General features: G+C 33.6%; 1 protein-coding gene across 3 annotated transcripts in view; it reads right to left on the minus strand.

The window, feature by feature from the left end:
* CNTN5 (contactin 5) overlaps window positions 1–23,145 on the minus strand; it is a gene marked incomplete at both ends in the record, with an annotated part of 772,249 nt that overhangs the window by 463,368 nt on the left and 285,736 nt on the right. The gene's annotated exons all lie outside the window — the stretch shown is intronic.

Here is a 23,145-nt window from a genome sequence, read left to right on the forward strand (position 1 = left end):
CCTCAGTCTGATCAAGCCTCTGGATCCAGCTGCCAATTTGTGGGAAATCCAGAAGGTCCAGCAACATGTTGAACTGCATTGTGAGTGTGCAATCAGAAAATTCCAGACTGTAGGAAACTCTCCAGGTCAAATGACCTAGATTTTTCAGCAGCTGACTTGTAAGTAAAGGAAAAGGATGAAAAGAGAACTAAAAAGGCATATCTTCTTTAAAGGTATGCAAAACCAAGCTATAGGGATAAATACATTGGTGACAAAACTAAGGTAACTCAAGGAAGTAAACATTTAATAATTTTTTTTTTTTTTTTTTTTATGTATAGAGAGAGAGGTTTGAAACTGGGATGAGGCACAACTTCTGGAATCACCTACAAAGTTCTAGTTCTTGTTCTGGGTGATAGTTACAAGGGAATTCACTTTATAATAACTCATTAAGTTATAATGTTCTTTGTTGTTTTGTGTCTGTATTTTATTTTATAGGTTTAAAAATAAAGAAGAATATCAAATTTACATTGCATGCTACCAAAATATGCTATTAAGCCAGACTATATTGTTCCTTAGTATATAGTTTGTTATTTTTGATTACTCTTCTTTTTTAGGTGTTTTATGAAAATCTTTAATCTCAAATATGCAATAATTTTATAAAGGGCACAGTATTAAGATTGTTTGTAAGAGTCATATGACAGATATAAAAGCAGAAATAAGACTTTAAGTTGAATGTTTTGAGAAACTGGTACATGTTACTTGTACACTGAATGTTACCTGGGGTATATACTTGTTCAAGACCCAACTTGTTTATTAGTAGAAGACTATATGTAACCAAAAATAATGATTCCACCAGAAAGCGAACTGACCCTATGAATCACCTCTGCTCTTTCACAAAATGAGATCTACTGATAACAGTTTAGAGATCTCATCTTCAGAGAGCAGAAGTGCAGGACTTATTTTTAATTCTAAGTTATCTTCAGTTGTGATATATTTTACTTACACTTGTTTAGCAAACTCAGCTGTACTTAGAGCATGAGGCAAGAAACTTCCTTTCAAATAGGTGTTTAATATTTTAATATTACAGTTCATGGCTCTATTTGTTTTATATATTTTCATTACATGTTGTGCCTTTGAAATCAGAATAGAAATATATAAATCAAACACATATTATAATAGTTTTATTGCAAATGAAAAAAAATAACTCTGATAGATGAAACCAGTCAGCAAACATATTTACATTAAAGCAGAGAAATAAAAGCAAAGTTTCAAGTTATTTTTTCATTCCACAGTGTATTTGTCTATCAGGTTTTTTGTGTGTGGGTGTGGTACTCGGGCCTCTCACTGCTGTGGCCTCTCCCGTTGTGAAGCACAGGCTCCGGATGCACAGGCTCAGCGGACATGGCTCACGGGCCGAGCCACTCCGCGGCATGTGGGATCCTCCCGGACCGGGGCACGAACCCGTGTCCCCTGCATCGGTAGGCAGACTCTCAACCACTGCGCCACCAGGGAAGCCCCTGTCTATCAGTTTTGGGGTTTTTTTTGTAAATAATAAAATCACTTACTATATAAACGAGTGGAGACTTTTGTGACTATTCAGATGACAGGTTAATGAGAATTTAAAAAAGACAGTACTCACAAGTATGTCCTTTAAAATGTTGTCCTATCTTACTGTGTCTAACCACTGTTTCAAGTTTGTCTCTAAGTATTATGTATCTTTCAATAGTTAGTTAAATCACACATTAAGTAATTTATTTAATATCATTATGCCATCTTTCATAGTAATATTATATTTATATTAAATATATAAATAATGGTATTTACACATCATGGCAAGATCAGAAATATAATTATTATGTTAATGTGTAAGCCAACAAAACTAATAATTTCAATCACTAGGTTTATTCAGAAATAAACATCAGGTATGTAGACATAGATCTCTTAATGAGAAAATCAATGCTAAATTTCAACGGCAAATTTTTCCGGCTGTTTTTTTCCATTGGTGGAAATATCGAAAGCTGTCCCAGATGAAAAAAAAAAGGTAATAAATCCACAAAAGTTTTATTGTATTTCCTCTCTCCTCAACTTTGTGTATATGTCATTCTTTTTCCCTAGACCATAAATGTATATGAAACATGTTTCCCAGTGCTTGACATTAAGCTCATGATGGATAGTTGTGGCTATGATAGAAACACCTCTGTGTTTGTTGCACCAAGATCAAAATTCCAGCTCTTAACACCAGGCTGATGATCAATTTTGAAAGAAGAAAATCTTTTTCTAAGTTAATAACAATTAAGATCAGCAATTATTTGTAATTTAAGCAATCCAGATCCAGGCTGGCTAATGTTAAGATCATCTGAATAATGATTTTATTAATCAGGGTCTGTATTTTAATCAATCTACACTTCTCATTAAGGAATTGAAGATGTGTGATTTTTAAAATGTCTACTAGTTACAAATTCAGTAGGTTAACAGTGTTCTATAAACTGAAAACTATTCTCCTTTGTACTTATATTTTCTTTAAGAATTTGAACCTATCATTTAACGTTTAGAGAGTATATTCTCTTTTGTTCTGTTCTCAAGGGGTTAATATTAATGGCATATAATTTTAAAATTCTTTGGTAGCTTCTTATACTCAGTAGTTTTAAGGTTGCTTTGCTCCTGTTGTTAGTAAGTTACTACTTACAAAAAATTAAGCTTTATAACCTGTGTTCCCATGTTTTAAAGACAATCTAGGCTAGTTCTAACTAGTTAGGTCAGTCCCTAAAGAAAGAATGCAGTTGGCCTTTAAGAACCTAAATAATCATTTCAAATACATTCACTTCAAATTTATATGTTATTGCTATGACACTGACAAGTTTGAGAAACCAGGTAAGCCTTGTCGAATCTAATAAAGTCATTGAATCTCTTCTAAAAGTATAGGAGGTTAACAGGTAAGTCACTCCTGTTTCTATACTTATATAGAAAGGTGTGTGGAATCATCTTTTTTTTTTTTTTTTTTTTTTTGTCCTGAAAGGAGCTTCCCATTTGTTTAATTACCGAAAAAAGGCCGGAATAAAAGTTGCCACTTGAAATTTAAATTCAATTTTCTGACCCAGAGATCTATGTCTAAACACTTGATGGTAGCATGTTCACTTCTGACTAAACCTGGTGATTAACAGTATTAGTCTGATTGCTTACAAAGTAACAATAAATATATCTCTGATTTTGCCATGAAAAAATTCTGTTCTTTTATCAGTTTAGCCATATTTTATCACATCTAGTTAATGTTTAAAACATTCAAATTACATTAATAATATCCCAAGGCGGCTTCCTCTAAAAGAAGAGTTTCCTTTCTATTATTCAGATTTCATCATTGTTGTCAAACACATATTGAAGGTCTTTGGCTGGGGGTAAGCAGTAAGGATTGGAAGAGTAAGGTTACCTCTCACAGATGAATTATGAACTTGGAGGTTGGATGATTATACTTTTCACTCTCTGTTGGGAACAAAAAAATGCCATCTCTCCCCTTCCTGCTACAAAGCCATTTACTATGCCATTCCCAGTTCCACTGGCAAAATCACTTATTAGCATATCTACCACTGAGAGTGCTGTCTTCCAATTAGGTAGCATGGCAGGGGACGAGGGTAAATCAGCATTTCCATTTCCAGATAGCATCCTGAAGCTAACAGCACTGCTCAATATTTTGCATCAGCCCGGAGGCTAAAATTACTTGAAACTTTCTGGAAAATTTTAATTGTGACATTTAAAAATAGATCCCTAAGGGAGTAGTTACACTTTTCTAATCATCTTTGCCACATAGATCTGAATTTAATAGCTTAAATACAGAAGAAAACTGAATAGAGATAAATTCCATGAAAATCAAGGAGACATGGTCTAAGCTCCGCTCTGCTCCGTCCAGATCAATTGATCATGTATTATTAATTCCTCACGTTTTGCCCTGTCAGGAAGTTTCAGCTGCTGATCTTGTTTTCTGGTGTGTAGTTTGAAGAAATGAGGAGATTTCAGCTGTGTATTTATAATGAATGTTGCTGTTCTGAGGAAGAGAATAAGATAGCAATTTTGGCAGATGGAAAAGAGATTTAAGGAGTAGATGGTTGAAGAGGTAATTTTTAGGGTTGTTAAAGTTCTTATGTGAATAATCAAAGTTTAAGATTATGCCCGTTTCATAAGAAAGAAATAAAATTCAGGATCTCTCTCATGTAAGGTATACTAACATTTAAATTTTTAAAATTTGTATTTATCTACTATCCAACATCTGCAGAAGACAGAGCAAGGTCTTTGCAGTAAGTCAGGATTGAAATCATCACTGGATTTTGACAAATCAATTTCTGTTTCAATTATCACTCTATAACCTCTATGACACTCCGTGCTTCATTGAATTCACAGGCCCAGATATGAAAATGTATGTGGAAATCCTATGTAAACATTTAAAGACCTAAACCTAGAGAAAATTATGGAGAAAATTAACCTCTTAAATTTCCTTGAAACGATGTTTTATCAGGTAAAATAAAAGTTTTCAAAATAAGTTTCCAAAATATTAAGTTTGAGATGTTGTGTAGATAAGTTAATTCGTGCTCAATAAAGAGGCTGTTGTAGGGTGATTATTGGTCACCGGACCCTTGCTCTGAAAGTCCCATGTCATTTAGTGTTGAAATCACCGCAACCATTTGTTGGCATTTTTAACTCTATTTTTACTCTTCTCTTCTTTCCTGATCATCCTTAATATTGTTCAAACTAATGTCCCTAAAACATGATCTCATCATGTTTCTCACTTATTTAAGAGCTAAAGGTGTCCCCTCTTCTTTGTCAGTTCAAGTGTGTGCTCAAGAGATTTCAGAACAGCCAAAATCCCCCTTGTTTGCCCTATGAATATGTATCTCCCTGGCTCCCCAGTGCAAGCAATCACATGCCCCAGGACAATTGATCTCCTTCTCCACCTCATATTGTGCCACTTACCACTTCCTGTGATGCTATTTTCTCTTCATCCGTTTTAGCTGGCCTTCACTGTTTTTCTGCAAACTACATATTCAGTACATTTTTCAGCACTGTACATTGACTTGGAATCATCTTGCTATAAATTCTGCTGCATGATATGAATATTCTATAAATTGGATCACAGACTTTGAAATTAGAAACCTAAATTTAAATCCCCTTTTGATACTTATTATCTGGGAGAACCTGGGCAAGCTAAGTCTGTTTATCTTTATCAAAATAGGATCAGTATTTCTTGTCTTTAAAAGTTGCTTTGTAAAGTTAAACAATCACTGTATGAAAAGCACTGAGCAGAGTGCCTGGTATATAATAAATTTTCACTAACTGTTGACTTTAGCTATGACTTCTTACACGATGCTTTGTTCTCTGTTTCATGTACGCTTTTTGAGTGTTATCTTGTATACCATGTCTGGTGTATCTTGGGTGTTTCCTCTTTCTCCATGTGGTAGGCAGAATAATATTCCCCCAAATTTATCTTTATGTGAACCCTGGAATTTGTGAACATGTTAGGTTACATGGAAAAGGGAATTAAAGTTGTACATGTAATTAGGTTGCTCATCAGCTGACCCTAAAATAAGGAGAGTCTCCTGGGTTATCCAGGTGGGTGCAATGTAATCAAAAGTGATCTGATAAGTAGAGAATGGAGACAGAAGCAGAGATTCAGAGGTGATGCCCCAAGCAGTCAGAGAGATGTTGTGCAGCTGGCTTTGAAGGGGGAGGAAAGGGGTCACAAGATAAGAAATTTAGTTAGCCTCTAGAAACTGGAACAAACAAGGTAACTGATTGTTCCTTAGGTCTCCCAGAAAAGAATGCAGCCCTGCCAGTGCTTGATTTTAGCTCACTGAGACCCATGTTGGACTATCCTACAGAACTGAAAGATAATGAATGCGTGCTATCTAAGACACTAAATTTGTGGTCATTTGTCACAGCAGGAAAAGAAAACTAATACACCAGTTCTCCAAAACGCAACCAATATGATGCTGGCACACAGTTTGTGCTCAACAAATGCATGTTTATTTAAAACCCCACCCTTATGCTGCTTCCTCACCATGCTAAAAGCAAAAGTGTATTAAGGGTGGGAAAGGCAAGAGGGCAGTCTCTTTTTATAGCTCTTGGATTTAGAAAACGGTGATCCTGACTGCAAGATGGAAGATGCGTATTGAATTTTTTTAGAAGAGAGAATTAGTTGAAAGGACACAAGCTTTGGAGTCACCCAGATCAGGGGTGGAATCCCAGGTTTACTTCTAAATATCTGTATGACCTTTGGGATTGGAGCCCTCTTCAATATGTTCTATGTGGCAATTGCATTGCCTTATGTGGTTTCTACCCACGTAAAATTGTAAAAGCCCCCAAATATCTGCACAATTCCCAGTGATCTGTGAATTTCTGTCCCACCAAGCAACCACATTCCTTTACACAGATGCTACAGGAAGCTGTGGTGGGGACTGATAAATGCTGCACTACCATGTGCCACTGGGGGAAGAAACATGTCCACAGCGGAGGGGAGCCCAAGCAGCTGAAATACAACCTGGTCTTAGTACCCATGGGCTGAATCCAACTGGTAAGACCCCCTACAAATGACCATGGCAGCAAATTAAAAGTCCTGATTCTGATTCACAGAAAAATAGAAAATTGACTCATTTTAGTACTAGCTCCTGAACTTCAGCTCTGATGGTGGTATTGAGTGGTTAGGAGGCACAAGATGTATGTATCAGGGACAAGTGTCCAAAAAACTTAAATCCAACAGGATGACAGGTACCCTGAATTTGGAGAAGACTTTAAACACCATGGAAAACAACCTAGACTTCTTTGAGCCTCAATTTTCTCAGTAGCAAATTATTTATATAATAAAAATAGCTTTCTTGCAGAGTGATACTGAGAATTAAAATTATATATGTTAAACACCTAACAACGTGCCAGGCACAATGTAGGTAATTAATAAATGATAAGATTTTACTTTAAATGGAGCAAATACTAATAACCCAGGAGAAGGAACCATTACCCTTACAAAATGTGCAAAGGAAATTGTTGAGCTGTGCAAGTCCCTAAATTCTTTGAGTTCCTGAAAAAAGAACAGTTTATTGGTTTTCTATCCTCAGAAGTGCACTTCAGAGCAAGACCACTAATAACAAGCCACTTGGAAACCACCCAAATAGTCTGTGAGATCACGTTGCTTTTTAATAAAAATTATATTGTCAGAACATTCCCAAAGCTAGAATATCCACCCTCACATATTCTTAGATGCTACTAATGTGTGAAACTACTGAGCTATGACACTGTAATGTGAAAACCAGTAGCAAATTCTCAAGAAAAACTATTGCATTTTAATAAATATATAAATAAGAACAATAATAGTTCCACTATGGTATGGTGCAGGAAAAAAACTATCAAACCTTGAATCCATATGGCTATTGTCTTAAATCATCAAAAATAATTAAAACAAGTGAAACCAAAGCGAACTACAACTACATATAAGCCCAGATCTAATGAGTTGTGGAAAATGCAATAAACTAATCACACATTGCTGTTAATTAATGGGCTGTAAAAGACTTCCAGGTGGCTTAGGCAAATAACAATTATTATTTTGTATTTTAGAAGGAAAAATTTTGGTAATTATGTGATAAATGTAATTTATCTTAGCTACTTTTACCTAAAGATTCTGATATTCCTGCTTCATTGTAAATGATTATTCAGATTACTTAAAATACATATTTTCTCAATCCCTTATATGAAATTATATTTACACATCATTTCTCAAATATTTTATATCAGATTATATTCATTTTGATACATTAATATGGTTATAATTATAAACCTCTAAGTCAAATATTTTCTCCTGGTAAAATGAAATAATTTGTTTAGAGACTATATTACTATAATTTTCACTTCTTCAGTATATAGAGAGGTTATTAAATTCTTCTTCTAGTACTTTGCATTTTTTTGTTAATCCAGTATATGTTTATTATGTCCTAGTGACAGTTTTTATTCTTAAGGATTCAAAGATTTTGTCTCAACCTTTTAGGTATTTGTATTCTTATAGTGAAAATATATAATAGTCCATATGAAAATTGCAACACTACAGCAAGGTATAATATACTATTGAAGGACAGAGGTGAGAAGAGTGCAGAGAGGGTATAAAAGTAAAAGGGACATCTGAAGACCAATAAAGAGATGGAAGGACGCCTACTGCAATACCTGGCACAAAATTGATTTTACTAAGATTTGTTATATAAACCAAGGTAGAGGAAGCTGATTCCACTTGTTGTAACTGGTATTCTCCTATTAACTTAATGCATGTTTATTTTATGCCAATGATTGTGTTTATTCTTAAGGATTCACATATATTATCACAATATTTGAAGCATTTATGTCTCAGTGGAGACAAATAATTGTGGTGTATGAAACTGCTTCAAGAGAAGAGTGTACACTTTCCCATGTGAATCATTGTATAATAAACACAGATGAGATCTTTTGCCTTTTTTTATTAGTTTGCTAACGTATTGATGTTATATGCAATTCCAGAAACTTAGAGGCAAATGACACACTAATGTCATAATGGACAATAAGTACATTTTTAAAATTAATCAGTTACAGAGTTCAGAGTAAGCTTCATTGAGGAAAATATCATTAGAGCTGAGAAACAGGGAGATTTGGGAAGATCCAGAGAATGAGCATTCTAAGCAAAAACGATAACAAGACCTTAATGAGGCTTTGTGACATCAGAACCATAGTCTGTGGTTTGTTTGTTTGTTTTCCTATTTTACACATGAGAAAACAATCTGTAACTTGCCCCAAGTTTTTCTGCTAGGAGTTTTTATTTGAACCCAGATTTTTGGACTTCAAGTCACATAAACAAAGCACAAAGAATCTGTCATTGTAGAGAGGTCACTGCACTCTGGGAAGAATCAGGAAAAACTTATGGAAAACATAACATGTAGTTTATAACTTGAAGGAGAGTTGAGAAGTCAATAATCAAGAAATAAGAAGGCACTCCAGGTCAGCATAACAGTATGAAGCAAAGAGAAGAAGGGATATTACAGATTCCCTGCAGTAAAATAACAAATATGTACAAAAATAGGAGAGTAGGTGTCTGGAAAGATTGCTTGAGTCCAGATGTGGTGGGTTTTAATTTTTATTTTAGGACTCAGTGGAACACTGATGGTAACAGCAGAGGGGAGTCTTGATAAGAATTGAGGTAGGAACACAAGGGGTGATTTGAGAGGATGGAGATGACAAAACGAATCAGGAAGCTACCACAATGTTCCAGGTAAAAAGTACATTAAAGACTTCAACTAGGGTGGTTGCACTTTGGTAAGAAAATGATCAATGTGTGACAGTTACTTGGAAATTGATTGGATATGGGGATAAAGGATAACAAGGAGGGTCAATCAGAGATGGTCTCAAGTTTTCTAATTTGGCACCATTGGTACGATTTACAATAGAGAAATTCATAGCCTAGAAGATTTTTATAGAAAAGAAGGTGAATTAGAATTATGATGCTGAATGAGATATTCATTAAGTGATGTAGTACTAGATATTAGAAATAAAGACATGGATTTAGGAGATATGAATTTATCCTGCATAAGGAAAATAGTTGAAAAAGAGACAGTGTCTGAGGTAGTTTATGGAGATGGAAGAGAGAGAGAGAGAGAGAGAGAGAGAGAGAGAGAGAGAGAGATTGAAAGAGATAGAGATGAAGTTGCCCAAAACTTGGGAATACCTACACATAGTGAAAAACAGGACAGGGACAGAATAGGGACAGAACAAAGAAAACAGATGCTCAATAAGCAATGAGGTAGGCGGCAGTGACTTTAAAGAATGTGTCATGTAAAAGTAAATTCTCTCCAACTAATGAGGCACATATAGGTGAAATGCTGATCTAGGGATTAAGTGCTGTTAAGCTATCTGAGCATCAAATCAAAAGAAATGTGAGGGTAGGGCTGTAAGTGACATTGTCAGGCAGTTGGTGACTCAAATCACAGCCAGCATTTCTACTGTGGCTCTCTCTGCAAAGATAAAATTTTGAGCTCTCAGGGATATTTTACTAAATCTCAAATGGGATGAAGATGAAATGTTTGTAAATTTTGGCATTGGCATATGAGTATAATTCAAAGAAGAACCTATCCTCTGTACAGTACTGACACTGAAAGACTATTTCAGGAATAAATGCTCAATTTAAATATGGTCAGGAGACTCTGATGTTGTTCAAATTAATTGGATGTAAAAGGAAGAGAAAGATGAAGCTAGAAGAACACCCGTGCATTTCACTGTTGAGGAATAAAAGCCATTTCAAATTATTTTTTTCAGTAGAATATAGGATTTACTATGTGTACCTTCCGACCCTCTTATCATTATAAATTCCACTATCCATCCACTGCCTAATTTTTAAAGAAGCAAATGTTTGTGTCCAATTTCTTACCATATGCTCACGTCTTGACATCCCATATACTAACTTCTACCTCACTCCTCTAATGGAAGTGCTGTCCTTATATTCAACAGTGTTCTCTTAATTGACAGATGCAGTTACTTTGCCCATTTTACCTGCAAATAACTCAATGGAATTTGATGTGGTTAACAAACCCTTGAAAATCTCTCCTCCTTGTTTTCCATAAATCTACTACTCAGTTTCTCCACTCCCAACCCTGTAACTGCACTCACTGACTTAGTCCTTCTAAGCATAGCAAAGAAGCTTCTTTATCCCATCTCTCATTATATAAGGCTCCACTCTGATGAAAGAAAAACAACTAACATACTTTCTACCTTATCCTTTTCTAGGAGAGCAGTTGTAAAAGGATAGATATATCTCAAACACAATAAAGGGCCCCCAGCTAACCTAACCCTCAATTGTCTTTCTTATGCTAATGTTGATTCCTAATTTTTATTATGATTAATACTTTATAAAGTAGTACAATTTTATGGCCTTGATGAGTATTCAGTCTTTTTAGTGTAAGCAAAACCACTTCTTAACCAAACACACGTATCTGCACATCAACGTTTAGCATTCATCATCATTAGGGTAAATTGAATCACCAGGTTACATGCCTTTATTATGCTATTAAGAAAAACCAGCTCAGTTGCTAAATGAGGTCTTAGAGGGTGAAAATTTCTCTAACGAGCTATTATATTTGTGTAAGAGTAGAATGTCCATTGAGCTGCTTTTCTCTAAAATCGTTTTAAAGGATTTGAATCATCTGCCTGCCCCTGTATTTTTTCTGTCACTGCCATTTACTAGTGACTCATTTACTAGTTATATATGTTAAATAATTAATCAATAATTATTTTCTAAACTAAATAATGAAATATATTTTAAATTTCATTTTAAAAGAAAGATAATTAGGAAAGTTAAAATTTAGTATGGGGTTGTGTTAAAATGTACATGAGCTTTTTTGTTCTTTTTTTTTCTCCTTGTGCAAGGTTGTAAACTTTGAGAATGAGATATGCCTACAAAGTTTGCATAATCTATGAATAAGAAAAAGCAATTCTGTTTTGTAGTTTTATAGAGAGATGATAATTTTTCTCCATGGCAGATGCCAGGAGGAATAAATAACATCTGTTATAAGCAAAGATGAAGGATATCATTTTGTGGCAGAGGAGTTTCAGTGGACCCTGGGCAAGGACAGGTATTTCTAGTTCAACAAGACCATGTAAAAAATGTATGTATTGAAATATTGTATTTGTCCTGTTCTATTTATGCTGAAATATATTTGGCAACATCAAAGAAAATCTCATTATTCAAAATGATGAAGAAGTGTCAGGGTTGTAAAGGTAAACAAGATTAGGTTGACAGTTAAATTTTATGCTTTATATTTAAATACTCATTTAGCCTTATCCATATTTACAGTGCCATCCAGATTATGTTAGGGAAACTGCATTGTATGTAACTAAATTATGTTATAGATTTTATATTACTAGTACTTCTAAAATATGAAAACTCAAATCATAAAATTTCGAATGCAGTTAAAGCTCGCATCTAAAACTAATTTTGAAAGTAGAAAAATACATCTTGGTATTGTTAGTTATTCAACGGATTTTACTTTAGGACTAGTAGCAGTAGCTATAAACTTCAGGTGTTAGAAAACAGATTGAACTAAAGTAGAATATCCGTATATCCCAAATTTCTAAGTCTGGGCCTTCTAACGTGATACAATTGCAGTAAACTGAATTAGGCTTATTTTAGAAGATAAGCTCTAGACCACATTACTGAAATCTCCATGGTCTCCATGTAACTTCTGATCAAATGTGACCTGATGATATCGATAGTAGAACTGAGTGAATACAATTTTTTTACCTCTCTTATAATTAGGGCTAATTTTTTTTTCTTTTTGTGGTACGTGGACCTCTCACTGTTGTGGCCTCTCCCGTTGTGGAGCACAGGCTCCGGACGCACAGGCTCAATGGCCATGGCTCACGGGCCCAGCCGCTCCACGGCATGTGGGATCTTCCCGGACCGGGGCATGAACCCGTGTCCCCTGCATGGGCAGGCAGACTCTCAACCACTGCGCCACCAGGGAAGCCCCATGATTAGGGCTATTTTGAGTTTCACCTGGACATTAATAAAAACCAACATGAAGTCCTCAGTATAATATGAAATTATGCATCACTTGATTTATTGAAACAATAACATTAGAGTAAAAGCAGTTGATGTTCATGTTCTCTGTGTGGCATTGTTTTGGAATAATCAGTTTGAATAAATAAGCTCCTAGGATAGAATAAACCAAGGAGTGGTCTTGTGTGAAAACACTGCAGTATAAACTAAAAGCAAAGATGATATGAATGTGCCTAAGTACATGGCTGTATCACATGTATGAAGTTCATTTTTAATCTGGGCTGTATGGTCACAAGTAGTATATATATGACCTTTATCATTTCAATTTTCTGATCTCAAAATTAGAGGTCATGAGACCACCCAGCATAACCTCAGTATTGTTCAGGTGATTCAATGTGATATCACATGCAAAACTCTACAAACATTAGGGGATTATTATTCCTTTTATTTTATTAAAGGATCCAGTTCTATAGTTAGATAAATAAGACTTGAATTTCGGTTTCATCTCTTATTAACTATGTCAAGTGAATTACTTCCTTCAGTTTCCTAATGTTCAATATGTTTAAATGTGGATAATGCCTAACTCATGGGATTTTTGTTTATGATTGAATAATCAATAAATCTTAGCTATTATTATTATTAACATTGTAATTAAATGCTATTAATGTTTATATAGTTAAATATCAATGTAAATACTATACAAATATCTAACATTTAAAGTAAATGTTCAAATTTGTAAATACAGTTATTTTCATTATATTATTTATTTTATGAGCAAATGTCAGCCTTGATTTTTTTAACCTCTGAAAGTGGGTGAATCCACTAAGATCAAAAATATTTAGAGAATAATTTAAGAAGTAACTTTGCAATAAATCTCTAAAATACAAAATTCACAAAATTAAATGAAAAAAAAAAAACACTGCCACAGAGTATTCTATACAAGAAATAATGTAATGTGACAGATGTGATTCTTTTAAAATGCTATTTAATTTCCTGTGAACTATTTAAGGAAGATAATTCTTTAAACTCACTTACGTATTAAGAGTTGGTAGGTAAGCACTTTTTTCTTATGGTGGGCTGAAAAACAAGATTTTTCAAAACTGACTGAAAAAGTAAACTACTATTTCTAGATCTTTTGACATGAGTAATAGCAGTGGCATCAGGTAGACACCGTATGTGTTGACAACTAAAATAGGGTAACATTTGCACATACATTCTCAAAGAACTTAAGAGCAAAGTTTGTTGCTTAGGTTGACAAATTCTATCACTATATTCTCGACTATGTTTGCAACCCAATGAGGCCATGGAATAATTAGAAAACTTTCTTTGCTACCAGGATCAGTAGAGAAATGTTGCTGGATTTCTAGAATCATGTTTAGAAAAGAAAGTCAGAATTTTCTTCTGTCTGCAGACAGGGACATATGTAAAGTTACATTAAAAAGGGCAACTTTTCAATATTTGTCTGAAATACTTTAGTTTGTCTTAGATATCTATTAAAATATGACATATAATACCAATAACAAGCAAAATAGTATATAAAGATATTACTAATTTTAAAATGAGTATCAATACCTGTTTTGATATTAATATCAATTATATCCCTTAATAACCTTATAGGTATTAATATACATTTTAAATATAGTAATAATCTCACTAACTACAATCTATGTAGACCTTTATAATTTATAAAATGTTTCTGCATAAACTGTCTTATTTGCTTTGATTCTCTATTGCAATGTTAGGGAAAATGTGTATGCATCTCCTAATAAATAATTCTTCTTATAGTCTCAGAAGGGGATTCTTTTTTTTTTTTTAACAAATTTATTTATTTTTGGCTGTGTTGGGTTTTCGTTTCTCTGCGAGGGCTTTTTCTCTAGTTGCAGCGAGCGGCGTCTACTCTTCATCGCAGTACTCAGGCTTCTCATTGCCGTGGCTTCTCTTGTTGTGGAGCACAGGCTCTAGACGCGCAGGCTCAGTACCATCCCTATGGTTTCATTGAGTCTCTCAATATGTTCTGTTCCTGCCTGCCTTTCCTGAGGGTCAACCACTATTTTTAAATGTTGGGTATTTTCTTCTGAAAATCAGAATAAAACTAGCTCATCTGAAATCACTTTATTCTCCCAGAAACTTTTTCGTCTTCTCTGTGTGACTTTATTATGTAACAGCATTATGTATTGCTCAATTGAATTGATCAAAGCTCCGAATTTTGATATTTTAACTCCTCCGTACTTTTTACATTTCCACCCTTTTCTATTCAGCCATTTGCAAATTCTCGTTTATCTTGGAGCCTCCTACAGATATCTATCATATCCAATACATCAGGGCCTTCAAGTCCTTTTTACCTAGGTTATCAAAATGACCTCTTAATTTGGCTTTTCCTACAGAGTTGTCTGCATACATATTTCCAGAGCAACCCCCTGATTCTCTTTGCCCTTTATGAACTTAAAGGGTAAGTTACAAACTTCTGTTTAATTATGGTAAAACATCAGGGATTTATGCAGGGGCAATATAGTCATAATTGTGTTTTATATCATTTCAGAAAACAATACATAGGGATTTTAGTGGGGTTCGGGTAGGGTGGAGAAGGGAGATGTTAAGGAGTAGAAGAAGTAGGCAGGAGTTCCAAGTAGGCAATTTTTCTGGTAGGTCAAGGGGAGATACTCATTATGGGCTCCTTGACTTCTAGAACAATGCCCAAGAGAGTAGAGATTGAGTAAATGTTCTATGAATAAAACAACTACAGATATGCTGAACAAAAACTGCATGGTTAAGCACATTGTAGGGTAGAACAAGGTAGATTATAAGTATGAAGTTTGAAGTTAGATATGAATTGGAGCTGCTGTTCTATTATTTACTAGCTGTGTGACTTTGGGAGAATAACGACATTCCTGAGCTTCACTTTTTTTCATTTATAAATTAGGTCAAAAATAAGGGCTTCCCTGGTGGTGCAGTGGTTGAGAGTCCGCCTGCTGATGCAGAGGACACGGGTTCGTGCCCAGGTCCAGGAGGATACCGCACGCCATGGAGCGGCTGGGCCCGTGAGCCATGGCCGCTGATCCTGCACATCCAGAGCCTGTGCTCCACAACAGGAGAGGCCACAACAGTGAGAGGTCTTCGTACTGCAAAAAAAAAAAAAAAAAGTAGAACTTCCCTCATAAGGTTGATAGGAAGATTAAAGAGGTTGATGATGCATTAAATGCATTTAACAGTTTGCCTGGCTTTTAAGTGTTCAATAACTATTACTGCTTATTCCTGTGTTAGTGTTATTACATTTATGTACATACAGACAGACAGACATATACATATATACATCTATACATCCACACCTCTATTTGTCTATGTATCCATCCATCTATTGTTATACATGAGGAGTAGCAATGTGTGGAAATGGCAGTCAGGTTATGAGAACTCTAGACTGTGTAATACATATTCACTTGGACTTGTCCCTCAATAAAAGATTTTTTGGAGGAAAATAAATTTAGAAAAGACTCATATCTGCCCCTTTGTTTATGCTTCTTGTTGTATATTAGTATCTTTCTATTCATCAGGACTATAGAATGTCCTGAGATGGAACTGCTATTTTATCAAGTAAAAGGGACACTAGTAGTGAGATTTAAATTCCATTGTACTTTTATACCGTGGATTTTTGTGCTGGGAAAAGATCTCTAAAGACACTCTGCTAAGGATTAGGGAACAATGAATTAGGTAAATGGGCTTGAGCATTAAGGGTCAGAGGATTTATATGCTCCCTGATCCTGGTCTTTCTGGGTTACTTCACACAATGTGAGTGAAGAACTGCCTTTCTGAATTTCTAAAAACTAGAAGCAGAGCACTGAGATCACTGAGAGGAGCTCTTGTACCCGAGGTCAAGCCATTTCACTGTATCTCTCACATGTGGACACTTATTCATGATTTCCATAAATAATGAAAATATGTGTTTGGATGAATTTTAATAAACACAACTCTTGCAAATTTTTAAATAAAATTAAGAATTAATTATTTGAGGACAATCGGCCACAGATTTCCACTTTGATTCACTCATAACTTTCTTTTAAAGCATAAAATTAAATATTTTTAGATTTTATTTTGATGTGGACCATTTTTAAAGTCTTTATCGAATTTGTTACAATAGTGCTTCTGTTTTATGTTTTGGATTTTTGGCCACAAGGCATGTGGGATCTTAGCTCCCTGACTAGGGATTGAACCTGCACCCCCTGCATTGGAAGACAAAGGCTCAACCACTGGTCCCCCAGGGAAGTGCCTATGGATCACCATAAGGGGAGTGTGGTGTAGTCGGCAGAATGTGAAACTATTTTTAATTAAAATTTTTTCTGTGATCTGAGTCAAAGAATTGATACTATAGTTTGTCAAGGGGTCATATGGTACCATACCCAAGAGGTATATGGTACAGGTACCATATTTATTATGATCAGAATAATTGTCATTTTAAAGGAAAACTTAAACCATATTCTTTGAGTAATGGTTTTATAAAAGTAAAACAGTGTTGCTTTGTTTATAGAAGACAAAATTACAAACTAATAACTTCTCTTGTAATAAAATCAGATAATTTTATAATTAGTAAAATCATCCATGCCAGAGTGACTCATCCAGGTTAATATTCAAATAATTTAATAAATTTATTATGAACTAAACCTCATAGACTAATGGGATAAAGCTTCGAATATACTGTAGAGTTAGCAATTATTCAAATAATTTCATTAGATGTTAAATGCTAGTAAAATGTGATTTTAAAGTCTAGGGTCAATTTTACTTTAGGGGAAAAAGTTAAGAAAAAACTAGAGAAGTAATTTTTGAGTTTTAGTTGAAAATGAAAGGTTAAATTAAACTGCTTAAATACAAAGTCTACAAAAATCATATAATCCCTCAAAGAGTTAAGGGGGTTATTTTAATCAACTGCTTCAAGGAAAACTAATGGAATATTCTGGATCTACATCATCTTAAATGCCCTGAAAAGCAATATGTTTGAATTTAGATATGAATTATCAATTTACTGGATGGCATATAAAGATCTTTTTGAAGCAAGAGACAGCATGAGGAGATTTTATTCTGATTCATTTTATGTTTGACTTGTTGGTATGAATTATTTCTAAAAATCCAAACTTTGGAGAAACTGTTATGAGCCTTAGATTTCTGAAGGATGTTTGAGAAGTGTGTAGTGTAACATTATCAATTCAAAATTCTCATCAGCATGGTAATAAGCTAATAGAGTGACAAAGTTTTTTATGGTGTATTCTTGCTTGTCACTGAAGAAAAATCACTATACTAGGTGAGGAAATTATATTCATGATGAACATAAGCTACAGGAGTAAAATAGACTCTTGTCAAAAATAATCTTATTGATAACCAGTAACAATCATTACTAACAATAATACTCCAACTTTGTGTTTATTTATATCTTTCTTTCTGAGCTTAAAAATCAGTTCACAGACATAACTTCTCCACCTCATTAATTTTTACTACACCCTTATGTGATATATATTTATTAATGCTAATGTATATTATTAACATTAACTAAGCTGAGCCATGTTTATAAATATTCATTTAGGGAAAGCTTAAATTGAAAGATCCTCATGGGTAGATATTTAGACATATGAGAGGTGGGTTAAAAGGAGCAGCAGCTGCTCAAATCCATTAGCTGCTCAAATCAAAATTAAAAAAAAAAGATTTATAAATGAACAAAGTGAATAGCTTCATGATTAAATTATAGTTACATTTTAAAAATTGGTTTGGTTTTAAGTCAGGCTAATTAAATGTGCTATTGAGTTGATGTAGAGATGTTAAAATCTCTATATAAAGCCTCAGATGAGAAATTTCTATGAGAATTAAATGTCAAGAAAAAATATTCTTGTCAAACAAAAATCCTTTAGATGTTTGTATTTCTCCTTTTTCTCTGACTACTGGGAGTCCCAAGGAAATATTTATGTCTTGACCATAATAATTATGAGACATATGGCTTATACTATCTTGACCTATTATGATGAAATGTACTTTTTTCCTGATGTTGTATTTACTAATTTACATATTTATCCTTTATGGTATATGATTTTACATGGCAAGTCAAATAAATCACCTTTGGAATGAGGTTAAGATCAAATATATTAGTAAATCAAAATAATTGTTATATAAATATACACTTGTTAATATGCTGAGTGACAAGTGAATAGGAACAAAACTTTAAAGAAACTAAATTTATTTTACACTTAGAATACATTAGATATATCTTTTATTATTGCTGCATCAACAGATAAAAGTGCCAACACTCATTTCCTAATCACCATTCTCTTCAAAAACCAGGATCTATGATGATAGTTTCAGCTTTTAATAACAGCCACAGTCATCCATGTCCTGTCTCAAGATTATTTAGAAAATGTAGCTTTCCAGGTCCTAACTATAGATTGTCTAATTTTTTTTAATTAAAGGAAAAAGGTATAATAAACGAGAAAATATGATAAGAAAAAAATAATTGCATACCAAAAGTACTATAAATCCCCAAATTCTAGATCTAGAAGGAGACCTAATGTGCCTTAAGCTCTTAAATTTCCATAAGGAAAATTAAGCAAGTGATTTATTAACTAATTTAAACAAAGAGAATAAATGCAGAATGATTATATACTTATTTTTTATCCCAGTATTTATTTTCGTTTTACACATAGGTATTAATATATTGATTATAAAATGATGGTTGTTGAAGCAAACAAAAATATTTTTTGAAAGATTACAATATAATTATTGTTTGAGAAAGGAATTAAAATCAAAATGAGTATGCCATAAAATGAATATAAAACATATTTATATAAGGAAAAGACGGAGTACTATTAGAGTTAAATAAGAGGTGTCATCTGTAAAATGTGTTTACATTTAACAGCATAATACTTCATAGGTTGGTTATGAGGATGAAGTGAGTTAACATATTTTAAAACACTTAGAACGTTGTCTGCCATAGAAGTAAGCATTAAATAAATATAAACTACATATATGAACTTGAGACCTTAAAAAAGTTTTTGTTTTTAAAAATCTTTTTTTGGGGGGGCTTCCCTGGTGGCGCAGTGGCTGAGAATCTGCCTGCTAATGCAGGGGACACAGGTTCGAGCTCTGGTCTGGGAGGATCCCACATGCTGCGGAACAACTACGCCCGTTAGCCACAGCTGCTGAGCCTGTGCGTCTGGAGCCTGTGCTCCGCAGCAAGAGAGGCCGTGATAGTGAGAGGCCCGTGCACAGCGATGAAGAGTGGCCCCCGCTTGCCACAACTAGAGAAAGCCCTCGCACAGAAACGAAGACCCAACACAGCAAAATAAATTAATTAATTTTAAAAAAAATCTTTTTTTTTTTTTACTAAACTGGTTTGGCAATAATGTCATCCTCCTCAGCACCGGAACTTATTTGGATGAATCTTATATGCACCTCCAACACCTAGATTTTAGTCTCTATAAATAACATTATGCATTATGGTCAAGAAAATGTAGCTGAATCTATACTTCGGGGGTGGACACAAGATCAAGATGTTATTGGAGGAAAGCTAGAATATTTTAAAATATATTTCTGGTTAATAAGGACAAAGAAGCTAACATTCAGGGATTCCCAATAGGTAAATTGTGACAATTTATATATGTATATGAATAAGATAAATCTGCAAAATCTCATGCAACTTTAATGATACTCAAAATTGGAACGTTTAATATGATGCATGTGGGTATATAATATATATAATTTCATACAAAAGGAAGATAATTCTAGTAGGATATGTTTAAATTTTATTACTTTTAATAAATATGTAATTGTTAATATATGAATATCTTGATTCTTCATTTAAATATGTACCTATTTATAAAATATAGATCGGTACTTTTTTCTATGAATATAATTAGGAAAGACACATTTAATGTTTATTTAACATTGTCCAATTAAGTCTTAAAATCACATTATTTTAGGCAAATATGTCATATTTCAAAAGGTGAAAACCTATGCAAAAGCTATAGATTTAAAGTATTATTATTATTATTTAAAGTATTATTATTTAAAGTATTATTGATATAACAAAAATAATAATGTTCAAATTATAAAAGAGGCCAAGTCTGTTAACAGTCTCACTTTGAAAGGAGCAACCCGAATTAAATTGGTTGATAACTCAGAAACTACTCTGGATTAGATAATATGATCCTCCTTTCTATTTGATTTTAGAAGATCACAATTGCAGTACACAATGTAGAAAACCATAGCTGATAAAATTATTGTGTAATACATGATAAACTTAAGATATAAAGGTAAAAATATTTATATAATAAAATAATTGTAAACCGAGTTCATAAGTTTGTAATCATTTTGATAATTTGTAATTTTGCCTAATTATATGGCATTTAAAACATTTAACAAACTTGTATTAGATTTAAATATTTAATTTAATCTAATATGTTTTAATAATTATCTAAACTTGTTTTGAAATATTAGTTATGTAATACATATTTAAATTTTTACATAAATAGTGGCTGATGGATATAAATAATTAATGATTTCAGCTTCAAAATGTATAAAAAGTAATCAGAGTTCCTGTAGCCACAAAAGCCCTTTGGACATTAAGCATTCTATGAACAATAAGTAGTGAGTTCATTCTCTGTCTCGGAGGCTGGTCATAGAAAATCATGATGTAAAGGAAAGTTGCCACCAAGAATGTAATCTTGCTTTACATTTGTATGCTCTCACTCCCTTTCAAAAGCCCCTTCTTTTCTTTCTCTCCAGCATCCTACCTCATTTTCTCCCCCTAATCATAAAACTATCTTGATTCCTAGAGCATGGGTGACTCCTAGCACCCATGCTCACACCCAGGTATACTACAAAGCAAATTGATTGTCTTCATCCTATCTTCTCTATCACCTGTATTTGCATTTTTTCCCCAAATATCACCTGGCAAAAAATAAAACTAAGCCTAACAGACTTAATTTTTATATCATCAACACAGACATAATGGAATCTAGGGGAGCAATTTTGAGGCAGAAGTGGCCTTCCCTATGTAAGTGACTGACTGCTTCAACCAGGCATCTTACAGGCTCTTATGCATATGTATGGCCTCCAGAACACAGCAGTGAGTCGGGTGGGGTGGGGTTGGGGAGAAGCAGAGTAATAAGACACTACCAATGATTGCACATGTCTGTCTACCCATACATTTAAGTTAAAAATAAAGCAAATATTGCTATAAATTAAGTTCAGAACAGCTTGATGTGGACTAGATAAGATAAGTAAGTAGGTAGGTAGGTTGATTGAGAGATAAAGGTTCCCTTGCCTAGTCATTGAACTGTAAGTGTTGGTGCCAACTTCCTCACTGTAGGTGGAATTGACTCTTTGATAGCTGTGACAGGTCTTTGCAAAAATTTAGAAAGGCACAATCATATAGACATCTAGTATCTTTCAGTAAATAGATTTCTGGTCTGAATAATGCAGAAAACTTTGCATATTTTGCCACCACTGTTGATTTGGGAGAAAAACAACTGATATACAGGCTATTGAGAATTAGCGTACTTGTGCTAGAGAGTATAGACCAAAGAGAAAGGTATAAGCCACTAATACTAGTACATCGTGTTTTCTGGATTTGCTGTATCTGTCTTGAAAGGATTGCTCTATTGAACAGAGGAGCAATTAGGAGTGTTGTTTATTTGGTTTATTAGGATTTTTTCAATGTACATACTGAAAAGTATTAGGTTCTGTGATACACCACATAATATTTTCAAAAACAAAAGGAGTACACTTAGGCTCCTATCTTGGTATATTTGGTGTATGTAAGATACCAATCTAAACTCCTTAGTCAATTATACTTTAAAAGATAATAATTTGATTTTTCTAGTACCTAGCTCGATGTTCTCGAAACTGAATCAATTATCATTCCTTTATTCTTTCCTTTTCTCCTTCACACTCCTTTAATAGGGTGTCTGGGTTCTGGGTTAATTAAACATAATACATGAAGATTATACAGACAAAAATCAATTATTCCATTCTTCAGGGTGTAATTTTAACTTAAAAATCTTTTTGTGACAAATTACATAGCCATTACAGTTACATATGAATTATTAGCACAAAGATCCCTGGCCCTTCCATTTCTTAGAGATTATAATCTTCAAGAATTTAATTCAAGTAAGATTACCTACTAAGAAATTATCTCACCCAGTACCCTATCCTTAATTTGGTGTAAGAAAGACCCCATCATAAATGAAATGATTTCAAGAGTTATAAGAAATCTCTACATTTAGTTAATTAGATATATGATCTATTTTAGAAAATGTATATATTCTAGTATGCATGAATGATTACATGTAGTGTCTTTTTTCTAATAAAAAAAAACTGGGACACTTTGGAGGGAAGTTATAATCAGAATCTGAGATATTAGCTTTTCAGAGGCATTTCTTTGGTTACCTGACTACAAGCAGAATTTTTAGTGTATGCTATCTTATGTCCAGAAGAATCTATAGCAAATAGTGACTATAATAGACAGTAGAAGAATAAAAGCAGTTAAGTGTATATTTTAAAGGCAGACAGAAAAAATTAAAAATCTATTTCTTACTATATTTCAAAGGATATTTCAATTCAAAAACTTTACCTGCTTTTATGAACAGAATTTT

Source organism: Hyperoodon ampullatus (assembly GCF_949752795.1).
Source record: "Hyperoodon ampullatus genome assembly, chromosome: 7".
In the NCBI taxonomy this organism is placed as follows: Eukaryota; Metazoa; Chordata; class Mammalia; order Artiodactyla; family Ziphiidae; genus Hyperoodon; species Hyperoodon ampullatus.